A 22,173-nucleotide genomic window follows, 5' to 3' on the forward strand; every position below is an offset into this window, starting at 1 on the left:
GTAAACCTGAAGTGAAGCATCGGAATCTATAACTAGTGTCACAGGAATGGTTCAAAATATATACAGTAAGAAGAGTCGGTTTTCTTGTACATAAGTCGGCATTGTGCGTTTTGTATTTAATTCCGATGCAATAGCTGTTTTTCATCGTCAATATGATGGTCAGAGGGATACAGTAAACCTGAAGTAAAGCATCGGAATCTATAACTAGTGTCACAGGAATGGTTAAAAACATACACAGTGAGACGAGTCAGTTTTCTTGTACTTAAGTTGGAATTGTGCGTATTCTATTTAATTCCAATGCAATTTCTGTGTTTCATCGTCAATAAGAAGGTCGGAGGGATACAGTAAACTTGAAGTGAAGCATCGGAATCTATAACTAGTGTTACAGGAATGGTTCAAAACATAGACAGTAAGAAGAGTCAGTTTTCTTGTTCTTATGTCGGCATTGTGCCTTTTGTATTTAATTCCGATGCAATTTCTGGGTTTCATCGTCAATAAGAAGGTCAGAGGGATACAGTAAACCTGATGTAAAGTATCGGCATCTATAACTAGTGTCACAGGAATGGTTCAAAGCATAGAGAGTAAGAAGCGTCAGTTTACTTGTACTTACTTCGGCATTGTGCCTTTTGTATTTAATTCCGATGCCATTTCTGTGTTTCATCGTAAATAAGAAGGTCAGAGGGATACAGTAAACCTGAAGTGAAGCATCGGAATCTATAACTAGTGTCACAGGAAATGTTCTAAACTTAGACAGTAGGAAGAGTCAGTCTTCTTGTACTTAAGTCGGCATTGTGGCTTTTGAATTTAATTCCGATGCAATTTCTGTGTTTCATCGCCAATTAGAATGTCGGAGGGATACAGTAAACCTGAAAGGAAGCATCGGAATCAATAACTAGTGTCACAGGAATGGTTCAAATCATAGACAGTAAGGAGAGTCAGTTTTCTTGTACTTAAGTCGGCATTGTGCCTTTTGCATTTATTCCGATGCAATTTCTGTGTTTCATCGTTAATAAGAAGGTCCCGAGGGATACAGTAAACCTGAAGTGAAGCATCAGAATCTATAACTAGTGTCACAGGAATGGTTCAAAACATAGACAGTAAGAACAGTCAGTTTTCTTGTACTTGAGTCGGCATTGTGCCTTTTGTATTTAATTCCGATGCAATTTCTGTGTTTCATCGTCAATAAGAAGGTCAGAGGGATACAGTAAACCTGAAGTGAAGCATCGGAAACTATAACTAGTGTCACATGAATGGTTCAAAACATAGACAGTAAGAAGAGTCAGTTTTCTTGTACTTAAGTCGGCATTGTGCCTTTTCTATTTAAATCCGATGCAATTTCTGTGTTTCATCGTCAATACGAAGGTCAGAGGGATACAGTAAACCTGAAGTGATGCATCGGAATCTATAACTAGTGTCACAGGAATGGTTCTAATCATAGACAGTAAGAAGTGTCAGTTTTCTTGTACTTAGGTCGGCATTGTGCGTTTTGTATTTGATTCCGATGCAATTTCTGTGTTTCGTCGTCGATAAGAAGGTCCAAGGGATACAGTAAACCTGAAGTGAAGCATCGGAATTCAAAACCGGTCTCACAGGAAAGGTTCAAAACATAGACGGTAAGAAGAGCCAGTCTTCTTGTACTTGAGTCGGCATTGAGCCTTTTGTATTGAATTCCCATGCAATTACTGTGTTTCATCGTCAATAAAAAGGTCAGAGGGATACAGTAAACCTGAAGTGAAGCAACGGAATCTGTAACTAGTGTCACAGGAATGGTGCAAAACATAGACAGTAAGCAGAGTCAGTTTTTTTGTACTTAAGGCGGCATTGTGCCTTTTGTATTTAATTCTGATGCAATTTCAGTGTTTCATCGTCAATAAGAAGGTCAGAGGGATACAGTATACCTGAAGTGAAGCATCGGAATCTGCAACTAGTGTCACAGGAATGGTTCAAAACATAGACAGTAAGAAGAGTCAGTTTTCTTGTACATAAGTCGGCATTGTGCGTTTTGTATTTAATTCCGATGCAATAGCTGTTTTTCATCGTCAATAAGATGGTCAGAGGGATACAGTAAACTTGAAGTGAAGCATCGGAATCTATAACTAGTGTCACAGGAATGGTTAAAAACATACACAGTAAGAAGAGTCAGTTTTCTCGTACTTAAGTTGGCATTGTGCGTTTTCTTTTTAATTCCGATGCAATTTCTGTGTTTCATCGTCAATAAGAAGGTGCACGGGATACAGTAAACCTGAAGTCAAGCATCGGAATCTAAAACTGGTCTCACAGGAAAGGTTCAAAACATAGACAGTAAGAAGGGCCGATCTTCCTGTACTTGAGTCGCCAAAGTGCTTTTTGTGTTTATTTCCGATGCAATTTCTGTGTTTCATTGTCAATACGAAGGTCAGAGGGATACAGTAAACCTGAAGTGAAGCATCGGTATCTATAACTAGTGTCACAGGAATGGTTCAAGACATAGACAGTAAGAAGAGTCAGTTTTCTTGTACTTAAGTCGGCATTGTGCCTTTTGTATTTAATTCCGATGCAATTTCTGGGTTTCATCGTCAATAAGAAGGTCAGAGGGATACAATAAACATGAAGTGAAGTATCGGCATCTATAACTAGTGTCACAGGAATGGTTCAAAGCATAGACAGTAAGATACGTCAGTTTTCTTGTACTGAAGTCGGCATTGTGCCTTTTGTATTTAATTCCGATGCAATTTCTGTGTTTCATCGTCAATAAGAAGGTCAGAGGGATACAGTAAACCTGAAGTGAAGCATCGGAAACTATAACTAGAGTCACAGGAAAGGTTCAAATCATAGACAGTAAGAAGAGTCAGTTTACTTGTACTTACTTCGGCATTGTGCCTTTTGTATTTAATTCCGATGCAATTTCTGTGTTTCATCGTCAATAAGAAGGTCTGAGGGATACAGTAAACCTGAAGGGAAGCATCGGAATCTATAACTAGTGTCACAGGAATTGTTCTAAACTTAGACAGTAGGAAGAGTCAGTCTTCTTGTACTTAAGTCGGCATTGTGCCTTTTGTATTTAATTCCGATCCAATTTCTGTGTTTCTTCGTCAATAAGAAGGTCCATGGGATACAGTAAACCTGGACTGAGGCATCGGAATCTATAACTAGTGACACAGGAATGGTTCAAATCTTAGACAGTAGGAAGAGTTAGTCTTCTTGTACTTAAGTCGGCATTGTGCCTTTTCTATCTAATTCCGATGCAATTTCTGTGTTTCATCGTCAATATGAAGGTCCAAGGGATACAGTAAACCTGAAGTGAAGTATCGGAATCTATAACTAATGCCACAGGAATGGTTCAATGCATAAACAGTAAGAAGTGTCAGTTTTCTTATAATTAAGTCGGCATTGTGACTTTTGTATTTAATTCCGATGCAATTTCTGTGTTTCATCGATAATTAAGAAAGTCGGAGGGATACAGTAAACCTGAAAAGAAGCATCGGAATCTATAACTAATGTCACAGGAATCGTTCAGATCATAGACAGTAAGTAGAGTCAGTTTTCTTGTACTTACGTCGGCATTGTGCCTTTCGTATTTAATACCGATGCAATTTCTGTGTTTCATCGTCAATAAGAAAGTCAGAGGGATACAGTAGACCTGAAGTGAAGCATCGGAATCTATAACTGCTGTCACAGGAATGGTTCAAAACATAGACAGTAAGAAGAGTCAGTTCTCTTGTACTTATGTCAGCATTGTGCCTTTTGTATTTAATTCCGATGCAATTTCTGTATTTCATCGTCAATAAGAAGGTCAGAGGGATACAGTAAACCTAAAGTGAAGCATCGGAAACTATAACTAGTGTCACATGAATGGTTCAAAACATAGACAGTAAGAAGAGTCAGTTTTCTTGTTCTTATGTCGGCATTGTGCCTTTTGTATTTAATTCCGATGCAATTTCTGGGTTTCATCGTCAATAAGAAGGTCAGAGGGATACAGTAAACCTGATGTAAAGTATCGGCATCTATAACTAGTGTCACAGGAATGGTTCAAAGCATAGAGAGTAAGAAGCGTCAGTTTACTTGTACTTACTTCGGCATTGTGCCTTTTGTATTTAATTCCGATGCAAATTCTGTGTTTCATCGTAAATAAGATGGTCAGAGGGATACAGTAAACCTGAAGTGAAGCATCGGAATCTATAACTAGTGTCACAGGAAATGTTCTAAACTTAGACAGTAGGAAGAGTCAGTCTTCTTGTACTTAAGTCGGCATTGTGGCTTTTGAATTTAATTCCGATGCAATTTCTGTGTTTCATCGCCAATAAGAATGTCGGAGGGATACAGTAAACCTGAAAGGAAGCATCGGAATCAATAACTAGTGTCACAGGAATGGTTCAAATCATAGACAGTAAGGAGAGTCAGTTTTCTTGTACTTACGTCGGCATTGTGCCTTTCGTATTTAATACCGTTGCAATTTCTGTGTTTCATCGTCAATAAGAAAGTCAGAGGGATACAGTAGACCTGAAGTGAAGCATCGGAATCTGTAACTACTGTCACAGGAATGGTTCAAAACATAGACAGTAAGAAGAGTCAGTTCTCTTGTACTTAAGTCGGCATTGTGCCTTTTGTATTTATTCCGATGCAATTTCTGTGTTTCATCGTTAATAAGAAGGTCCCGAGGGATACAGTAAACCTGAAGTGAAGCATCAGAATCTATAACTAGTGTCACAGGAATGGTTCAAAACATAGACAGTAAGAACAGTCAGTTTTCTTGTACTTGAGTCGGCATTGTGCCTTTTGTATTTAATTCCGATGCAATTTCTGTGTTTCATCGTCAATAAGAAGGTCAGAGGGATACAGTAAACCTGAAGTGAAGCATCGGAAACTATAACTAGTGTCACATGAATGGTTCAAAACATAGACAGTAAGAAGAGTCAGTTTTCTTGTACTTAAGTCGGCATTGTGCCTTTTCTATTTAAATCCGATGCAATTTCTGTGTTTCATCGTCAATACGAAGGTCAGAGGGATACAGTAAACCTGAAGTGAGGCATCGGAATCTATAACTAGTGTCACAGGAATGGTTCTAATCATAGACAGTAAGAAGTGTCAGTTTTCTTGTACTTAGGTCGGCATTGTGCGTTTTGTATTTAAATCCGATGCAATTTCTGTGTTTCGTCGTCGATAAGAAGGTCCAAGGGTTACAGTAAACCTGAAGTGAAGCATCGGAATTCAAAACCGGTCTCACAGGAAAGGTTCAAAACATAGACAGTAACAAGAGCCAGTCTTCTTGTACTTGAGTCGGCATTGAGCATTTTGTATTGAATTCCCATGCAATTACTGTGTTTCATCGTCAATAAAAAGGTCAGAGGGATACAGTAAACCTGAAGTGAAGCAACGGAATCTGTAACTAGTGTCACAGGAATGGTGCAAAACATAGACAGTAAGCAGAGTCAGTTTTTTTGTACTTAAGGCGGCATTGTGCCTTTTGTATTTAATTCTGATGCAATTTCAGTGTTTCATCGTCAATAAGAAGGTCAGAGGGATACAGTATACCTGAAGTGAAGCATCGGAATCTGTAACTAGTGTCACAGGAATGGTTCAATACATAGACAGTAAAAAGAGTCAGTTTTCTTGTACATAAGTCGGCATTGTGCGTTTTGTATTTAATTCCGATGCAATAGCTGTTTTTCATCGTCAATAAGATGGTCAGAGGGATACAGTCAACCTGAAGTGAAGCATCGGAATCTATAACTAGTGTCACAGGAATGGTTAAAAACATACACAGTAAGAAGAGTCAGTTTTCTCGTACTTAAGTTGGCATTGTGCGTTTTCTTTTTAATTCCGATGCAATTTCTGTGTTTCATCGTCAATAAGAAGGTCCACGGGATACAGTAAACGTGAAGTCAAGCATCGGAATCTAAAACTGGTCTCACAGGAAAGGTTCAAAACATAGACAGTAAGAAGGGCCGATCTTCCTGTACTTGAGTCGCCAAAGTGCTTTTTGTGTTTATTTCCGATGCAATTTCTGTGTTTCATTGTCAATACGAAGGTCAGAGGGATACAGTAAACCTGAAGTGAAGCATCGGTATCTATAACTAGTGTCACAGGAATGGTTCAAGACATAGACAGTAAGAAGAGTCAGTTTTCTTGTACTTAAGTCGGCATTGTGCCTTTTGTATTTAATTCCGATGCAATTTCTGGGTTTCATCGTCAATAAGAAGGTCAGAGGGATACAATAAACATGAAGTGAAGTATCGGCATCTATAACTAGTGTCACAGGAATGGTTCAAAGCATAGACAGTAAGATACGTCAGTTTTCTTGTACTGAAGTCGGCATTGTGCCTTTTGTATTTAATTCCGATGCAATTTCTGTGTTTCATCGTCAATAAGAAGGTCAGAGGGATACAGTAAACCTGAAGTGAAGCATCGGAAACTATAACTAGAGTCACAGGAAAGGTTCAAATCATAGACAGTAAGAAGAGTCAGTTTACTTGTACTTACTTCGGCATTGTGCCTTTTGTATTTAATTCCGATGCAATTTCTGTGTTTCATCGTCAATAAGAAGGTCTGAGGGATACAGTAAACCTGAAGGGAAGCATCGGAATCTATAACTAGTGTCACAGGAATTGTTCTAAACTTAGACAGTAGGAAGAGTCAGTCTTCTTGTACTTAAGTCGGCATTGTGCCTTTTGTATTTAATTCCGATCCAATTTCTGTGTTTCTTCGTCAATAAGAAGTTCCATGGGATACAGTAAACCTGGACTGAGGCATCGGAATCTATAACTAGTGACACAGGAATGGTTCAAATCTTAGACAGTAGGAAGAGTTAGTCTTCTTGTACTTAAGTCGGCATTGTGCCTTTTCTATCTAATTCCGATGCAATTTCTGTGTTTCATCGTCAATATGAAGGTCCAAGGGATACAGTAAACCTGAAGTGAAGTATCGGAATCTATAACTAATGCCACAGGAATGGTTCAATGCATAAACAGTAAGAAGTGTCAGTTTTCTTATAATTAAGTCGGCATTGTGACTTTTGTATTTAATTCCGATGCAATTTCTGTGTTTCATCGATAAATAAGAAAGTCGGAGGGATACAGTAAACCTGAAAAGAAGCATCGGAATCTATAACTAATGTCACAGGAATCGTTCAGATCATAGACAGTAAGTAGAGTCAGTTTTCTTGTACTTACGTCGGCATTGTGCCTTTCGTATTTAATACCGATGCAATTTCTGTGTTTCATCGTCAATAAGAAAGTCAGAGGGATACAGTAGACCTGAAGTGAAGCATCGGAATCTATAACTGCTGTCACAGGAATGGTTCAAAACATAGACAGTAAGAAGAGTCAGTTCTCTTGTACTTATGTCAGACTTGTGCCTTTTGTATTTAATTCCGATGCAATTTCTGTATTTCATCGTCAATAAGAAGGTCAGAGGGATACAGTAAACCTAAAGTGAAGCATCGGAAACTATAACTAGTGTCACATGAATGGTTCAAAACATAGACAGTAAGAAGAGTCAGTTTTCTTGTTCTTATGTCGGCATTGTGCCTTTTGTATTTAATTCCGATGCAATTTCTGGGTTTCATCGTCAATAAGAAGGTCAGAGGGATACAGTAAACCTGATGTAAAGTATCGGCATCTATAACTAGTGTCACAGGAATGGTTCAAAGCATAGAGAGTAAGAAGCGTCAGTTTACTTGTACTTACTTCGGCATTGTGCCTTTTGTATTTAATTCCGATGCAAATTCTGTGTTTCATCGTAAATAAGAAGGTCAGAGGGATACAGTAAACCTGAAGTGAAGCATCGGAATCTATAACTAGTGTCACAGGAAATGTTCTAAACTTAGACAGTAGGAAGAGTCAGTCTTCTTGTACTTAAGTCGGCATTGTGGCTTTTGAATTTAATTCCGATGCAATTTCTGTGTTTCATCGCCAATAAGAATGTCGGAGGGATACAGTAAACCTGAAAGGAAGCATCGGAATCAATAACTAGTGTCACAGGAATGGTTCAAATCATAGACAGTAAGGAGAGTCAGTTTTCTTGTACTTACGTCGGCATTGTGCCTTTCGTATTTAATACCGTTGCAATTTCTGTGTTTCATCGTCAATAAGAAAGTCAGAGGGATACAGTAGACCTGAAGTGAAGCATCGGAATCTGTAACTACTGTCACAGGAATGGTTCAAAACATAGACAGTAAGAAGAGTCAGTTCTCTTGTACTTAAGTCGGCATTGTGCCTTTTGTATTTATTCCGATGCAATTTCTGTGTTTCATCGTTAATAAGAAGGTCCCGAGGGATACAGTAAACCTGAAGTGAAGCATCAGAATCTATAACTAGTGTCACAGGAATGGTTCAAAACATAGACAGTAAGAACAGTCAGTTTTCTTGTACTTGAGTCGGCATTGTGCCTTTTGTATTTAATTCCGATGCAATTTCTGTGTTTCATCGTCAATAAGAAGGTCAGAGGGATACAGTAAACCTGAAGTGAAGCATCGGAAACTATAACTAGTGTCACATGAATGGTTCAAAACATAGACAGTAAGAAGAGTCAGTTTTCTTGTACTTAAGTCGGCATTGTGCCTTTTCTATTTAAATCCGATGCAATTTCTGTGTTTCATCGTCAATACGAAGGTCAGAGGGATACAGTAAACCTGAAGTGAGGCATCGGAATCTATAACTAGTGTCACAGGAATGGTTCTAATCACAGACAGTAAGAAGTGTCAGTTTTCTTGTACTTAGGTCGGCATTGTGCGTTTTGTATTTAAATCCGATGCAATTTCTGTGTTTCGTCGTCGATAAGAAGGTCCAAGGGTTACAGTAAACCTGAAGTGAAGCATCGGAATTCAAAACCGGTCTCACAGGAAAGGTTCAAAACATAGACAGTAACAAGAGCCAGTCTTCTTGTACTTGAGTCGGCATTGAGCCTTTTGTATTGAATTCCCATGCAATTACTGTGTTTCATCGTCAATAAAAAGGTCAGAGGGATACAGTAAACCTGAAGTGAAGCAACGGAATCTGTAACTAGTGTCACAGGAATGGTGCAAAACATAGACAGTAAGCAGAGTCAGTTTTTTTGTACTTAAGGCGGCATTGTGCCTTTTGTATTTAATTCTGATGCAATTTCAGTGTTTCATCGTCAATAAGAAGGTCAGAGGGATACAGTATACCTGAAGTGAAGCATCGGAATCTGTAACTAGTGTCACAGGAATGGTTCAAAACATAGACAGTAAGAAGAGTCAGTTTTCTTGTACATAAGTCGGCATTGTGCGTTTTGTATTTAATTCCGATGCAATAGCTGTTTTTCATCGTCAATAAGATGGTCAGAGGGATACAGTCAACCTGAAGTGAAGCATCGGAATCTATAACTAGTGTCACAGGAATGGTTAAAAACATACACAGTAAGAAGAGTCAGTTTTCTCGTACTTAAGTTGGCATTGTGCGTTTTCTTTTTAATTCCGATGCAATTTCTGTGTTTCATCGTCAATAAGAAGGTCCACGGGATACAGTAAACGTGAAGTCAAGCATCGGAATCTAAAACTGGTCTCACAGGAAAGGTTCAAAACATAGACAGTAAGAAGGGCCGATCTTCCTGTACTTGAGTCGCCAAAGTGCTTTTTGTGTTTATTTCCGATGCAATTTCTGTGTTTCATTGTCAATACGAAGGTCAGAGGGATACAGTAAACCTGAAGTGAAGCATCGGTATCTATAACTAGTGTCACAGGAATGGTTCAAGACATAGACAGTAAGAAGAGTCAGTTTTCTTGTACTTAAGTCGGCATTGTGCCTTTTGTATTTAATTCCGATGCAATTTCTGGGTTTCATCGTCAATAAGAAGGTCAGAGGGATACAATAAACATGAAGTGAAGTATCGGCATCTATAACTAGTGTCACAGGAATGGTTCAAAGCATAGACAGTAAGATACGTCAGTTTTCTTGTACTGAAGTCGGCATTGTGCCTTTTGTATTTAATTCTGATGCAATTTCTGTGTTTCATCGTCAATAATAAGGTCAGAGGGATACAGTAAACCTGAAGTGAAGCATCGGAAACTATAACTAGAGTCACAGGAAAGGTTCAAATCATAGACAGTAAGAAGATTCAGTTTACTTGTACTTACTTCGGCATTGTGCCTTTTGTATTTAATTCCGATGCAATTTCTGTGTTTCATCGTCAATAAGAAGGTCAGAGGGATACAGTAAACCTGAAGGGAAGCATCGGAATCTATAACTAGTGTCACAGGAATTGTTCTAAACTTAGACAGTAGGAAGAGTCAGTCTTCTTGTACTTAAGTCGGCATTGTGCCTTTTGTATTTAATTCCGATCCAATTTCTGTGTTTCTTCGTCAATAAGAAGGTCCATGGGATACAGTAAACCTGGACTGAGGCATCGGAATCTATAACTAGTGACACAGGAATGGTTTTAAATCTTCGACAGTAGGAAGAGTTAGTCTTCTTGTACTTAAGTCGGCATTGTGCCTTTTCTATCTAATTCCGATGCAATTTCTGTGTTTCATCGTCAATATGAAGGTCCAAGGGATACAGTAAACCTGAAGTGAAGTATCGGAATCTATAACTAATGTCACAGGAATTATTCAATGCATAAACAGTAAGAAGTGTCAGTTTTCTTACAATTAAGTCGGCATTGTGACGTTTGTATTTAATTCCGATGCAATTTCTGTGTTTCATCGATAAATAAGAAAGTCGGAGGGATACAGTAAACCTGAAAAGAAGCATCGGAATCTATAACTAGTGTCACAGGAATCGTTCAGATCATAGCCAGTAATTAGAGTCATTTTTCTTGTACTTACGTCGGCATTGTGCCTTTCGTATTTAATACCGATGCAATTTCTGTGTTTCATCGTCAATAAGAAAGTCAGAGGGATACAGTAGACCTGAAGTGAAGCATCGGAATCTATAACTGCTGTCACAGGAATGGTTCAAAACATAGACAGTAAGAAGAGTCAGTTCTCTTGTACTTAAGTCAGCATTGTGCCTTTTGTATTTAATTCCGATGCAATTTCTGTATTTCATCGTCAATAAGAAGGTCAGAGGGATACAGTAAACCTAAAGTGAAGCATCGGAAACTATAACTAGTGTCACATGAATGGTTCAAAACATAGACAGTAAGAAGAGTCAGTTCTCTTTTACTTAAGTCAGCATTGTGCCTTTTGTATTTAATTCCGATGCAATTTCTGTGTTTCATCGTCAATAAGAAGGTCAGAGGGATACAGTAAACCTGAAGTGAAGCACCGGAATCTATAACTAGTGTCACAGGAAAGGTTCAAAACATAGACAGTAAGAAGAGTCAGTTTACTTGTACTTACTTCGGCATTGTGCCTTTTGTATTTAATTCCGATGCAATTTCTGTGTTTCATCGTCAATAAGAAGGTCAGAGGGATACAGTAAACCTGAAGTGAAGCATCGGAATCTATAACTAGTGTCACAGGAATTGTTCTAAACTTAGACAGTAGGAAGAGTCAGTCTTCTTGTACTTAAGTCGGCATTGTGCCTTTTGTATTTAATTCCGATGCAATTTATGTGTCTCATCGTCAATAAGAAGGACCAAGGGATACAGTAAACCTGGAGTGAGGCATCGGAATCTACAACTAGTGTCACAGGAATGGTTCAAATCTTAGACAGTAGGAGGAGTCAGTCTTCTTGTACTTCTGTCGGCATTGTGTCTATTGTATTTAATTCCGATGCAATTTCTGTGTTTCATCATCAATAAGAAGGTCCAAGGGATACAGTAAACCTGAAGTGAAGTAATGGATTCAATAACTAATGTCACAGGAATGGTTCAAAGCATAAACAGTAAGAAGTGTAAGTTTTCTTATAATTCAGTCGGCATTGTGACTTTTGAATTTAATTCCGATGCAATTCCTGTGTTTCATCGCCAATAAGAAAGTCGGAGGGATACAGTAAACCTGAAAAGAAGCATCAGAATCAATAACTAGTGTCACAGGAATGGTTCAAATCATAGACAGTAAAGAGAGTCAGTTTTCTTGTACTTACGTCGGCATTGTGCCTTTCGTATTTAATACCGATGCAATTTCTGTGTTTCATCGTCAATAAGAAAGTCAGAGGGATACAGTAGACCTGAAGTGAAGCATCGGAATCTATAACTACTGTCACAGGAATGGTTCAAAACATAGACAGTAAGAAGAGTCAGTTCTCTTGTACTTAAGTCGGCATTGTGCCTTTTGTATTTATTCCGATGCAATTTCTGTGTTTCATCGTCAATAAGAAGGTCCCGAGGGATGCAGTAAACCTGAAGTGAAGCATCAGAATCTATAACTAGTGTCACAGGAATGGTTCAAAACATAGACAGTAAGAACAGTCAGTTTTCTTGTACTTAAGTCGGCATTGTGCCTTTTCTATTTAAATCCGATGCAATTTCTGTGTTTCATCGTCAATACGAAGGTCAGAGGGATACAGTAAACCTGAAGTGAGGCATCGGAATCTATAACTAGTGTCACAGGAATGGTTCTAATCATAGACAGTAAGAAGTGTCAGTTTTCTTGTAGTTAGGTCGGCATTGTGCGTTTTGGACTTAATTCCGATGCAATTTCTGTGTTTCGTCGTCGATAAGAAGGTCCAACGGATACAGTAAACCTGAAGTGAAGCATCGGAATTCAAAACCGGTCTCACAGGAAAGGTTGAAAACATAGACAGTAAGAAGAGCGAGTCTTCTTGTACTTGAGTCGGCATTGAGCCTTTTGTATTGAATTCCCATGCAATTACTGTGTTTCATCGTCAATAAGAAGGTCAGAGGGATGCAGTAAACCTGAAGTGAAGCATCGGAATCTGTAACTAGTGTCACACGAATGGTTCAAAACATAGACAGTAAGCAGAGTCAGTTTTTTTGTACTTAAGGCGGCATTGTGCCTTTTGTATTTAATTCTGATGCACTTTCAGTGTTTCATCGTCGATAAGAAGGTCAGAGGGATACAGTAAACCTTAAGTGAAGTATCGGAATCTATAACTAGTGTCAGAGGAATGGTTCAAATCATAGACAGTAAGAAGCGTCAGTTTTCTTGTACTTAAGTCGGCATTGTGCCTTTTGTATTTAATTCCGATGCAATTTCTGTTTTTCATCGTCAATAAGATGGTCAGAGGGATACAGTAAACCTGAAGTGAAGCATCGGAATCTATAACTAGTGTCACAGGAATGGTTAAAAACATACACAGTAAGAAGAGTCAGTTTTCTCGTACTTAAGTTGGCATTGTGCGTTTTCTTTTTAATTCCGATGCAATTTCTGTGTTTCATCGTCAATAAGAAGGTCCACGGGATACAGTAAACCTGAAGTCAAGCATCGGAATCTAAAACTGCTCTCACAGGAAAGGTTCAAAACATAGACAGTAAGAAGGGCCGATCTTCCTGTACTTGAGTCGCCAAAGTGCTTTTTGTGTTTATTTCCGATGCAATTTCTGTGTTTCATTGTCAATACGAAGGTCAGAGGGATACAGTAAACCTGAAGTGAAGCATCGGTATCTATAACTAGTGTCACAGGAATGGTTCAAGACATAGACAGTAAGAAGAGTCAGTTTTCTTGTACTTAAGTCGGCATTGTGCCTTTTGTATTTAATTCCGATGCAATTTCTGGGTTTCATCGTCAATAAGAAGGTCAGAGGGATACAATAAACATGAAGTGAAGTATCGGCATCTATAACTAGTGTCACAGGAATGGTTCAAAGCATAGACAGTAAGAAGAGTCAGTTTACTTGTACTTACTTCGGCATTGTGCCTTTTGTATTTAATTCCGATGCAATTTCTGTGTTTCATCGTCAATAAGAAGGTCAGAGGGATACAGTAAACCTGAAGGGAAGCATCGGAATCTATAACTAGTGTCACAGGAATTGTTCTAAACTTAGACAGTAGGAAGAGTCAGTCTTCTTGTACTTAAGTCGGCATTGTGCTTTTTGTATTTAATTCCGATCCAATTTCTGTGTTTCTTCGTCGATAAGAAGGTCCATGGGATACAGTAAACCTGGACTGAGGCATCGGAATCTATAACTAGTGACACAGGAATTTTTCAAATCTTAGACAGTAGGAAGAGTTAGTCTTCTTGTACTTAAGTCGGCATTGTGCCTTTTCTATCTAATTCCGATGCAATTTCTGTGTTTCATCGTCAATATGAAGGTCCAAGGGATACAGTAAACCTGAAGTGAAGTATCGGAATCTATAACTAATGTCACAGGAATGGTTCAATGCATAAACAGTAAGAAGTGTCAGTTTTCTTATAATTAAGTCGGCATTGTGACTTTTGTATTTAATTCCGATGCAATTTCTGTGTTTCATCGATAAATAAGAAAGTCGGAGGGATACAGTAAACCTGAAAAGAAGCATCGGAATCTATAACTAGTGTCACAGGAATCGTTCAGATCATAGCCAGTAAGTAGAGTCAGTTTTCTTGTACTTACGTCGGCATTGTGCCTTTCGTGTTTAATACCGTTGCAATTTCTGTGTTTCATCGTCAATAAGAAAGTCAGAGGGATACAGTAGACCTGAAGTGAAGCATCGGAATCTGTAACTACTGTCACAGGAATGGTTCAAAACATAGACAGTAAGAAGAGTCAGTTCTCTTGTACTTAAGTCGGCATTGTGCCTTTTGTATTTATTCCGATGCAATTTCTGTGTTTCATCGTTAATAAGAAGGTCCCGAGGGATACAGTAAACCTGAAGTGAAGCATCAGAATCTATAACTAGTGTCACAGGAATGGTTCAAAACATAGACAGTAAGAACAGTCAGTTTTCTTGTACTTGAGTCGCCATTGTGCCTTTTGTATTTAATTCCGATGCAATTTCTGTGTTTCATCGTCAATAAGAAGGTCAGAGGGATACAGTAAACCTGAAGTGAAGCATCGGAAACTATAACTAGTGTCACATGAATGGTTCAAAACATAGACAGTAAGAAGAGTCAGTTTTCTTGTACTTAAGTCGGCATTGTGCCTTTTCTATTTAAATCCGATGCAATTTCTGTGTTTCATCGTCAATACGAAGGTCAGAGGGATACAGTAAACCTGAAGTGAGGCATCGGAATCTATAACTAGTGTCACAGGAATGGTTCTAATCATAGACAGTAAGAAGTGTCAGTTTTCTTGTACTTAGGTCGGCATTGTGCGTTATGTATTTAATTCCGATGCAATTTCTGTGTTTCGTCGTCGATAAGAAGGTCCAAGGGATACAGTAAACCTGAAGTGAAGCATCGGAATTCAAAACCGGTCTCACAGGAAAGGTTCAAAACATAGACAGTAAGAAGAGCCAGTCTTCTTGTACTTGAGTCGGCATTGAGCCTTTTGTATTGAATTCCCATGCAATTACTGTGTTTCATCGTCAATAAAAAGGTCAGAGGGATACAGTAAACCTGAAGTGAAGCAACGGAATCTGTAACTAGTGTCACAGGAATGGTGCAAAACATAGACAGTAAGCAGAGTCAGTTTTTTTGTACTTAAGGCGGCATTGTGCCTTTTGTATTTAATTCTGATGCAATTTCAGTGTTTCATCGTCAATAAGAAGGTCAGAGGGATACAGTATACCTGAAGTGAAGCATCGGAATCTGTAACTAGTGTCACAGGAATGGTTCAAAACATAGACAGTAAGAAGAGTCAGTTTTCTTGTACATAAGTCGGCATTGTGCGTTTTGTATTTAATTCCGATGCAATAGCTGTTTTTCATCGTCAATAAGATGGTCAGAGGGATACAGTAAACCTGAAGTGAAGCATCGGAATCTATAACTAATGTCACAGGAATGGTTAAAAACATACACAGTAAGAAGAGTCAGTTTTCTCGTACTTAAGTTGGCATTGTGCGTTTTCTTTTTAATTCCGATGCAATTTCTGTGTTTCATCGTCAATATGAAGGTCCACGGGATACAGTAAACCTGAAGTCAAGCATCGGAATCTAAAACTGGTCTCACAGGAAAGGTTCAAAACATAGACAGTAAGAAGGGCCGATCTTCCTGTACTTGAGTCGCCAAAGTGCTTTTTGTGTTTATTTCCGATGCAATTTCTGTGTTTCATTGTCAATACGAAGGTCAGAGGGATACAGTAAACCTGAAGTGAAGCATCGGTATCTATAACTAGTGTCACAGGAATGGTTCAAGACATAGACAGTAAGAAGAGTCAGTTTTCTTGTACTTAAGTCGGCATTGTGCCTTTTGTATTTAATTCCGATGCAATTTCTGGGTTTCATCGTCAATAAGAAGGTCAGAGGGATACAATAAACATGAAGTGAAGTATCGGCATCTATAACTAGTGTCACAGGAATGGTTCAAAGCATAGACAGTAAGATACGTCAGTTTTCTTGTACTGAAGTCGGCATTGTGCCTTTTGTATTTAATTCCGATGCAATTTCTGTGTTTCATCGTCAATAAGAAGGTCAGAGGGATACAGTAAACCTGAAGTGAAGCATCGGAAACTATAACTAGAGTCACAGGAAAGGTTCAAATCATAGACAGTAAGAAGAGTCAGTTTACTTGTACTTACTTCGGCATTGTGCCTTTTGTATTTAATTCCGATGCAATTTCTGTGTTTCATAGTCAATAAGAAGGTCAGAGGGATACAGTAAACCTGAAGGGAAGCATCGGAATCTATAACTAGTGTCACAGGAATTGTTCTAAACTTAGACAGTAGGAAGAGTCAGTCTTCTTGTACTTAAGTCGGCATTGTGCCTTTTGTATTTAATTCCGATTCAATTTCTTTGTTTCTTCGTCAATAAGAAGGTCCATGGGATACAGTAAACCTGGACTGAGGCATCGGAATCTATAACTAGTGACACAGGAATGGTTCAAATCTTAGACAGTAGGAAGAGTTAGTCTTCTTGTACTTAAGTCGGCATTGTGCCTTTTCTATCTAATTCCGATGCAATTTCTGTGTTTCATCGTCAATATGAAGGTCCAAGGGATACAGTAAACCTGAAGTGAAGTATCGGAATCTATAACTAATGTCACAGGAATGGTTCAATGCATAAACAGTAAGAAGTGTAAGTTTTCTTATAATTAAGTCGGCATTGTGACTTTTGTATTTAATTCCGATGCAATTTCTGTGTTTCATCGATAAATAAGAAAGTCGGAGGGATACAGTAAACCTGAAAAGAAGCATCGGAATCTATAACTAGTGTCACAGGAATCGTTCAGATCATAGACAGTAAGTAGAGTCAGTTTTCTTGTACTTACGTCGGCATTGTGCCTTTCGTATTTAATACCGATGCAATTTCTGTGTTTCATCGTCAATAAGAAAGTCAGAGGGATACAGTAGACCTGAAGTGAAGCATCGGAATCTATAACTGCTGTCACAGGAATGGTTCAAAACATAGACAGTAAGAAGAGTCAGTTCTCTTGTACTTACGTCAGCATTGTGCCTTTTGTATTTAATTCCGATGCAATTTCTGTATTTCATCGTCAATAAGAAGGTCAGAGGGATACAGTAAACCTAAAGTGAAGCATCGGAAACTATAACTTGTGTCACATGAATGGTTCAAAACATAGACAGTAAGAAGAGTCAGTTCTCTTGTACTTAAGTCAGCATTGTGCCTTTTGTATTTAATTCCGATGCAATTTCTGTGTTTCATCGTCAATAAGAAGGTCAGAGGGATACAGTAAACCTGAAGTGAAGCACCGGAATCTATAACTAGTGTCACAGGAAAGGTTCAAATCATAGACAGTAAGAAGAGTCAGTTTACTTGTACTTACTTCGGCATTGTGCCTTTTGTATTTAATTCCGATGCAATTTCTGTGTTTCATCGTCAATAAGAAGGTCAGAGGGATACAGTAAACCTGAAGTGAAGCATCGGAATCTATAACTAGTGTCACAGGAACTGTTCTAAACTTAGACAGTAGGAAGAGTCAGTCTTCTTGTACTTAAGTCGGCATTGTGCCTTTTGTATTTAATTCCGATGCAATTTATGTGTTTCATCGTCAATAAGAAGGACCAATAGATACAGTAAACCTGGAGTGAGGCATCGGAATCTACAACTAGTGTCACAGGAATGGTTCAAATCTTAGACAGTAGGAGGAGTCAGTCTTCTTGTACTTCTGTCGGCATTGTGTCTATTGTATTTAATTCCGATGCAATTTCTGTGTTTCATCATCAATAAGAAGGTCCAAGGGATACAGTAAACCTGAAGTGAAGTAATGGATTCAATAACTAATGTCACAGGAATGGCTCAAAACATAGACAGTAAGAAGAGTCAGTTCTCTTGTACTTAAGTCGGCATTGTGCCTTTTGTATTTATTCCGATGCAATTTCTGTGTTTCATCGTCAATAAGAAGGTCCCGAGGGATGCAGTAAACCTGAAGTGAAGCATCAGAATCTATAACTAGTGTCACAGGAATGGTTCAAAACATAGACAGTAAGAACAGTCAGTTTTCTTGTACTTAAGTCGGCATTGTGCCTTTTCTATTTAAATCCGATGCAATTTCTGTGTTTCGTCGTCAATACGAAGGTCAGAGGGATACAGTAAACCTGAAGTGAGGCATCGGAATCTATAACTAGTGTCACAGGAATTGTTCTAATCATAGACAGTAAGAAGTGTCAGTTTTCTTGTAGTTAGGTCGGCATTGTGCGTTTTGGACTTAATTCCGATGCAATTTCTGTGTTTCGTCGTCGATAAGAAGGTCCAAGGGATACAGTAAACCTGAAGTGAAGCATCGGAATTCAAAACCGGTCTCACAGGAAAGGTTGAAAACATAGACAGTAAGAAGAGCGAGTCTTCGTTTACTTGAGTCGGCATTGAGCCTTTTGTATTAAATTCCCATGCAATTACTGTGTTTCATCGTCAATAAGAAGGTCAGAGGGATACAGTAAACCTGAAGTGAAGCATCGGAATCTGTAACTAGTGTCACAGGAATGGTTCAAAACATAGACAGTAAGCAGAGTCAGTTTTTTTGTACTTAAGGCGGCATTGTGCCTTTTGTATTTAATTCTGATGCACTTTCAGTGTTTCATCGTCGATAAGAAGGTCAGAGGGATACAGTAAACCTTAAGTGAAGTATCGGAATCTATAACTAGTGTCAGAGGAATGGTTCAAATCATAGACAGTAAGAAGCGTCAGTTTTCTTGTACTTAAGTCGGCATTGTGCCTTTTGTATTTAATTCCGATGCAATTTCTGTGTTTCATCATCAATAAGAAGGTCCACGGGATACAGTAAACCTGAAGTCAAGCATCGGAATCTAAAACTGGTCTCACAGGAAAGGTTCAAAACATAGACAGTAAGAATGGCCGATCTTCCTGGACTTGAGTCGTCAAAGTGCTTTTTGTGTTTATTTCCGATGCAATTTCTGTGTTTCATTGTCAATACGAAGGTCAGAGGGATACAGTAAACCTGAAGTGAAGCATCGGTATATATAACTAGTGTCACAGGAATGGTTCAAGACATAGACAGTGAGAAGAGTCAGTTTTCTTGTACTTAAGTCGGCATTGTGCCTTTTGTATTTAATTCCGATGCAATTTCTGGGTTTCATCGTCAATACGAAGGTCAGAGGGATACAATGAACATGAAGTGAAGAATCGGCATCTATAACTAGTGTCACAGGAATGGTTCAAAGCATAGACAGTAAGAAGCGTCTGTTTTCTTGTACTGAAGTCGGCATTGTGCCCTTTGTATTTAATTCCGATGCAATTTCTGTGTTTCATTGTCAATAAGAAGGTCAGAGGGATACAGTAAACCCGAAGTGAAGTATCGGAATCTATAACTAGTGTCAGAGGAATGGTTCAAATCATAGACAGTAAGAAGTGTCAGTTTTCTAGTACGTAAGTCGGCATTGTGCCTTTTGTATTTCATTCCGATGCAATTTCTGTGTTTCATCGTCAATAAGAAGGTCAGAGGGATACAGTAAACCAAAAGGGAAGCATCGGAATCTATAACTAGTGTCACAGGAACGGTTCAAGACATACACAGTAAGAAGAGTCAGTTTTCTCGTACTTAAGTTGGCATTGTGCGTTTTCTTTTTAATTCCAATGCAATTTCTGTGTTTCATCGTCAATAAGAAGGTCCACGGGATACAGTAAACCTGAAGTCAAGCATCGGAATCTAAAACTGTACTCACAGGAAAGGTTCAAAACATAGACAGTAAGAATGGCCGATCTTCCTGGGCTTGAGTCGTCAAAGTGCTTTTTGTGTTTATTTCCGATGCAATTTCTGTGTTTCATTGTCAATACGAAGGTCAGAGGGATACAGTAAACCTGAAGTGAAGCATCGGAATCTATAACTAGTGTCACAGGAATTGTTTAAAACTTAGACAGTAGGAAGAGTCAGTCTTCTTGTACTTAAGTCGGCATCGTGCCTTTTGTATTTGATTCCGATGCAATTTCTGTGTTTCATCGTCAATAAGAAGGTCCAAGGGATACAGTAAACCTGAAGCGAGGCATCGGAATCTATAACTAGTGTCACAGGAATGGTTCAAATCTTAGACAGTAGGAAGAGTTAGTCTTCTTGTACTTAAATCGGCATTGTGCCTTTTGTATTTAATTCCGATGCAATTTCTGTGTTTCATCGTCAATATGAAGGTCCAAGGGATACAGTAAACCTGAAGTGAAGTAATGGATTCAATAACTAATGTCACAGGAATGGTTCAAAGCATAAACAGTAAGAAGTGTAAGTTTTCTTATAATTCAGTCGGCATTGTGACTTTTGAATTTAATTCCGATGCAATTTCTGTGTTTCATCGCCAATAAGAAAGTCGGAGGGATACAGTAAACCTGAAAAGAAGCATCAGAATCAATAACTAGTGTCACAGGAATGGTTCAAATCATAGACAGTAAGGAGAGTCAGTTTTCTTGTACTTACGTCGGCATTGTGCCTTTCGTATTTAATACCGATGCAATTTCTGTGTTCCATCGTCAATAAGACAGTCAGAGGGATACAGTAGACCAGATGTGAAGCATCGGAATCCATAACTACTGTCACAGGAATGGTTCAAAACATAGACAGTAAGAAGAGTCAGTTCTCTTGTACTTAAGTCGGCATTGTGCCTTTTGTATTTATTCCGATGCAATTTCTGTGTTTCATCGTCAATAAGAAGGTCCCGAGGGATGCAGTAAACCTGAAGTGAAGCATCAGAATCTATAACTAGTGTCACAGGAATGGTTCAAAACATAGACAGTAAGAACAGTCAGTTTTCTTGTACTTAAGTGGGCATTGTGCCTTTTCTATTTAAATCCGATGCAATTTCTGTGTTTCATCGTCAATACGAAGGTCAGAGGGATACAGTAAACCTGAAGTGAGGCATCGGAATCTATAACTAGTGTCACAGGAATGGTTCTAATCATATACAGTAAGAAGTGTCAGTTTTCTTGTACTTAGGTCGGCATTGTGCGTTTTGGACTTAATTCCGATGCAATTTCTGTGTTTCGTCGTCGATAAGAAGGTCCAAGGGATACAGTAAACCTGAAGTGAAGCATCGGAATTCAAAACCGGTCTCACAGGAAAGGTTGAAAACATAGACAGTAAGAAGAGCGAGTCTTCTTGTACTTGAGTCGGCATTGAGCCTTTTGTATTGAATTCCCATGCAATTACTGTGTTACATCGTCAATAAGAAGGTCAGAGGGATACAGTAAACCTGAAGTGAAGCATCGGAATCTGTAACTAGTGTCACAGGAATGGTTCAAAACATAGACAGTAAGCAGAGTCAGTTTTTTTGTACTTAAGGCGGCATTGTGCCTTTTGTATTTAATTCTGATGCAATTTCAGTGTTTCATCGTCAATAAGAAGGTCAGAGGGATACAGTAAACCTTAAGTGAAGTATCGGAATCTATAACTAGTGTCAGAGGAATGGTTCAAATCATAGACAGTAAGAAGCGTCAGTTTTCTTGTACTTAAGTCGGCATTGTGCCTTTTGTATTTAATTCCGATGCAATTTCTGTGTTTCATCGTCAATAAGAAGGTCAGAGGGATACAGTAAACCTAAAGTGAAGCATCGGAATCTATAACTAGTGTCACAGGAATGGTTCAAGACATACACAGTAAGAAGAGTCAGTTTTCTCGAACTTAAGTTGGCATTGTGCCTTTTCTTTTTAATTCCGATGCAATTTCTGTGTTTCATCGTCAATAAGAAGGTCCACGGGATACAGTAAACCTGAAGTCAAGCATCGGAATCTAAAACTGGTCTCACAGGAAAGGTTCAAAACATAGACAGTAAGAATGGCCGATCTTCTTGGACTTGAGTCGTCAAAGTGCTTTTTGTGTTTATTTCCGATGCAATTTCTGTGTTTCATTGTCAA

The sequence above is a fragment of the Schistocerca serialis genome, unplaced genomic scaffold, assembly GCF_023864345.2.
Source record: "Schistocerca serialis cubense isolate TAMUIC-IGC-003099 unplaced genomic scaffold, iqSchSeri2.2 HiC_scaffold_1362, whole genome shotgun sequence".
NCBI classification, from domain to species: domain Eukaryota; kingdom Metazoa; phylum Arthropoda; class Insecta; order Orthoptera; family Acrididae; genus Schistocerca; species Schistocerca serialis.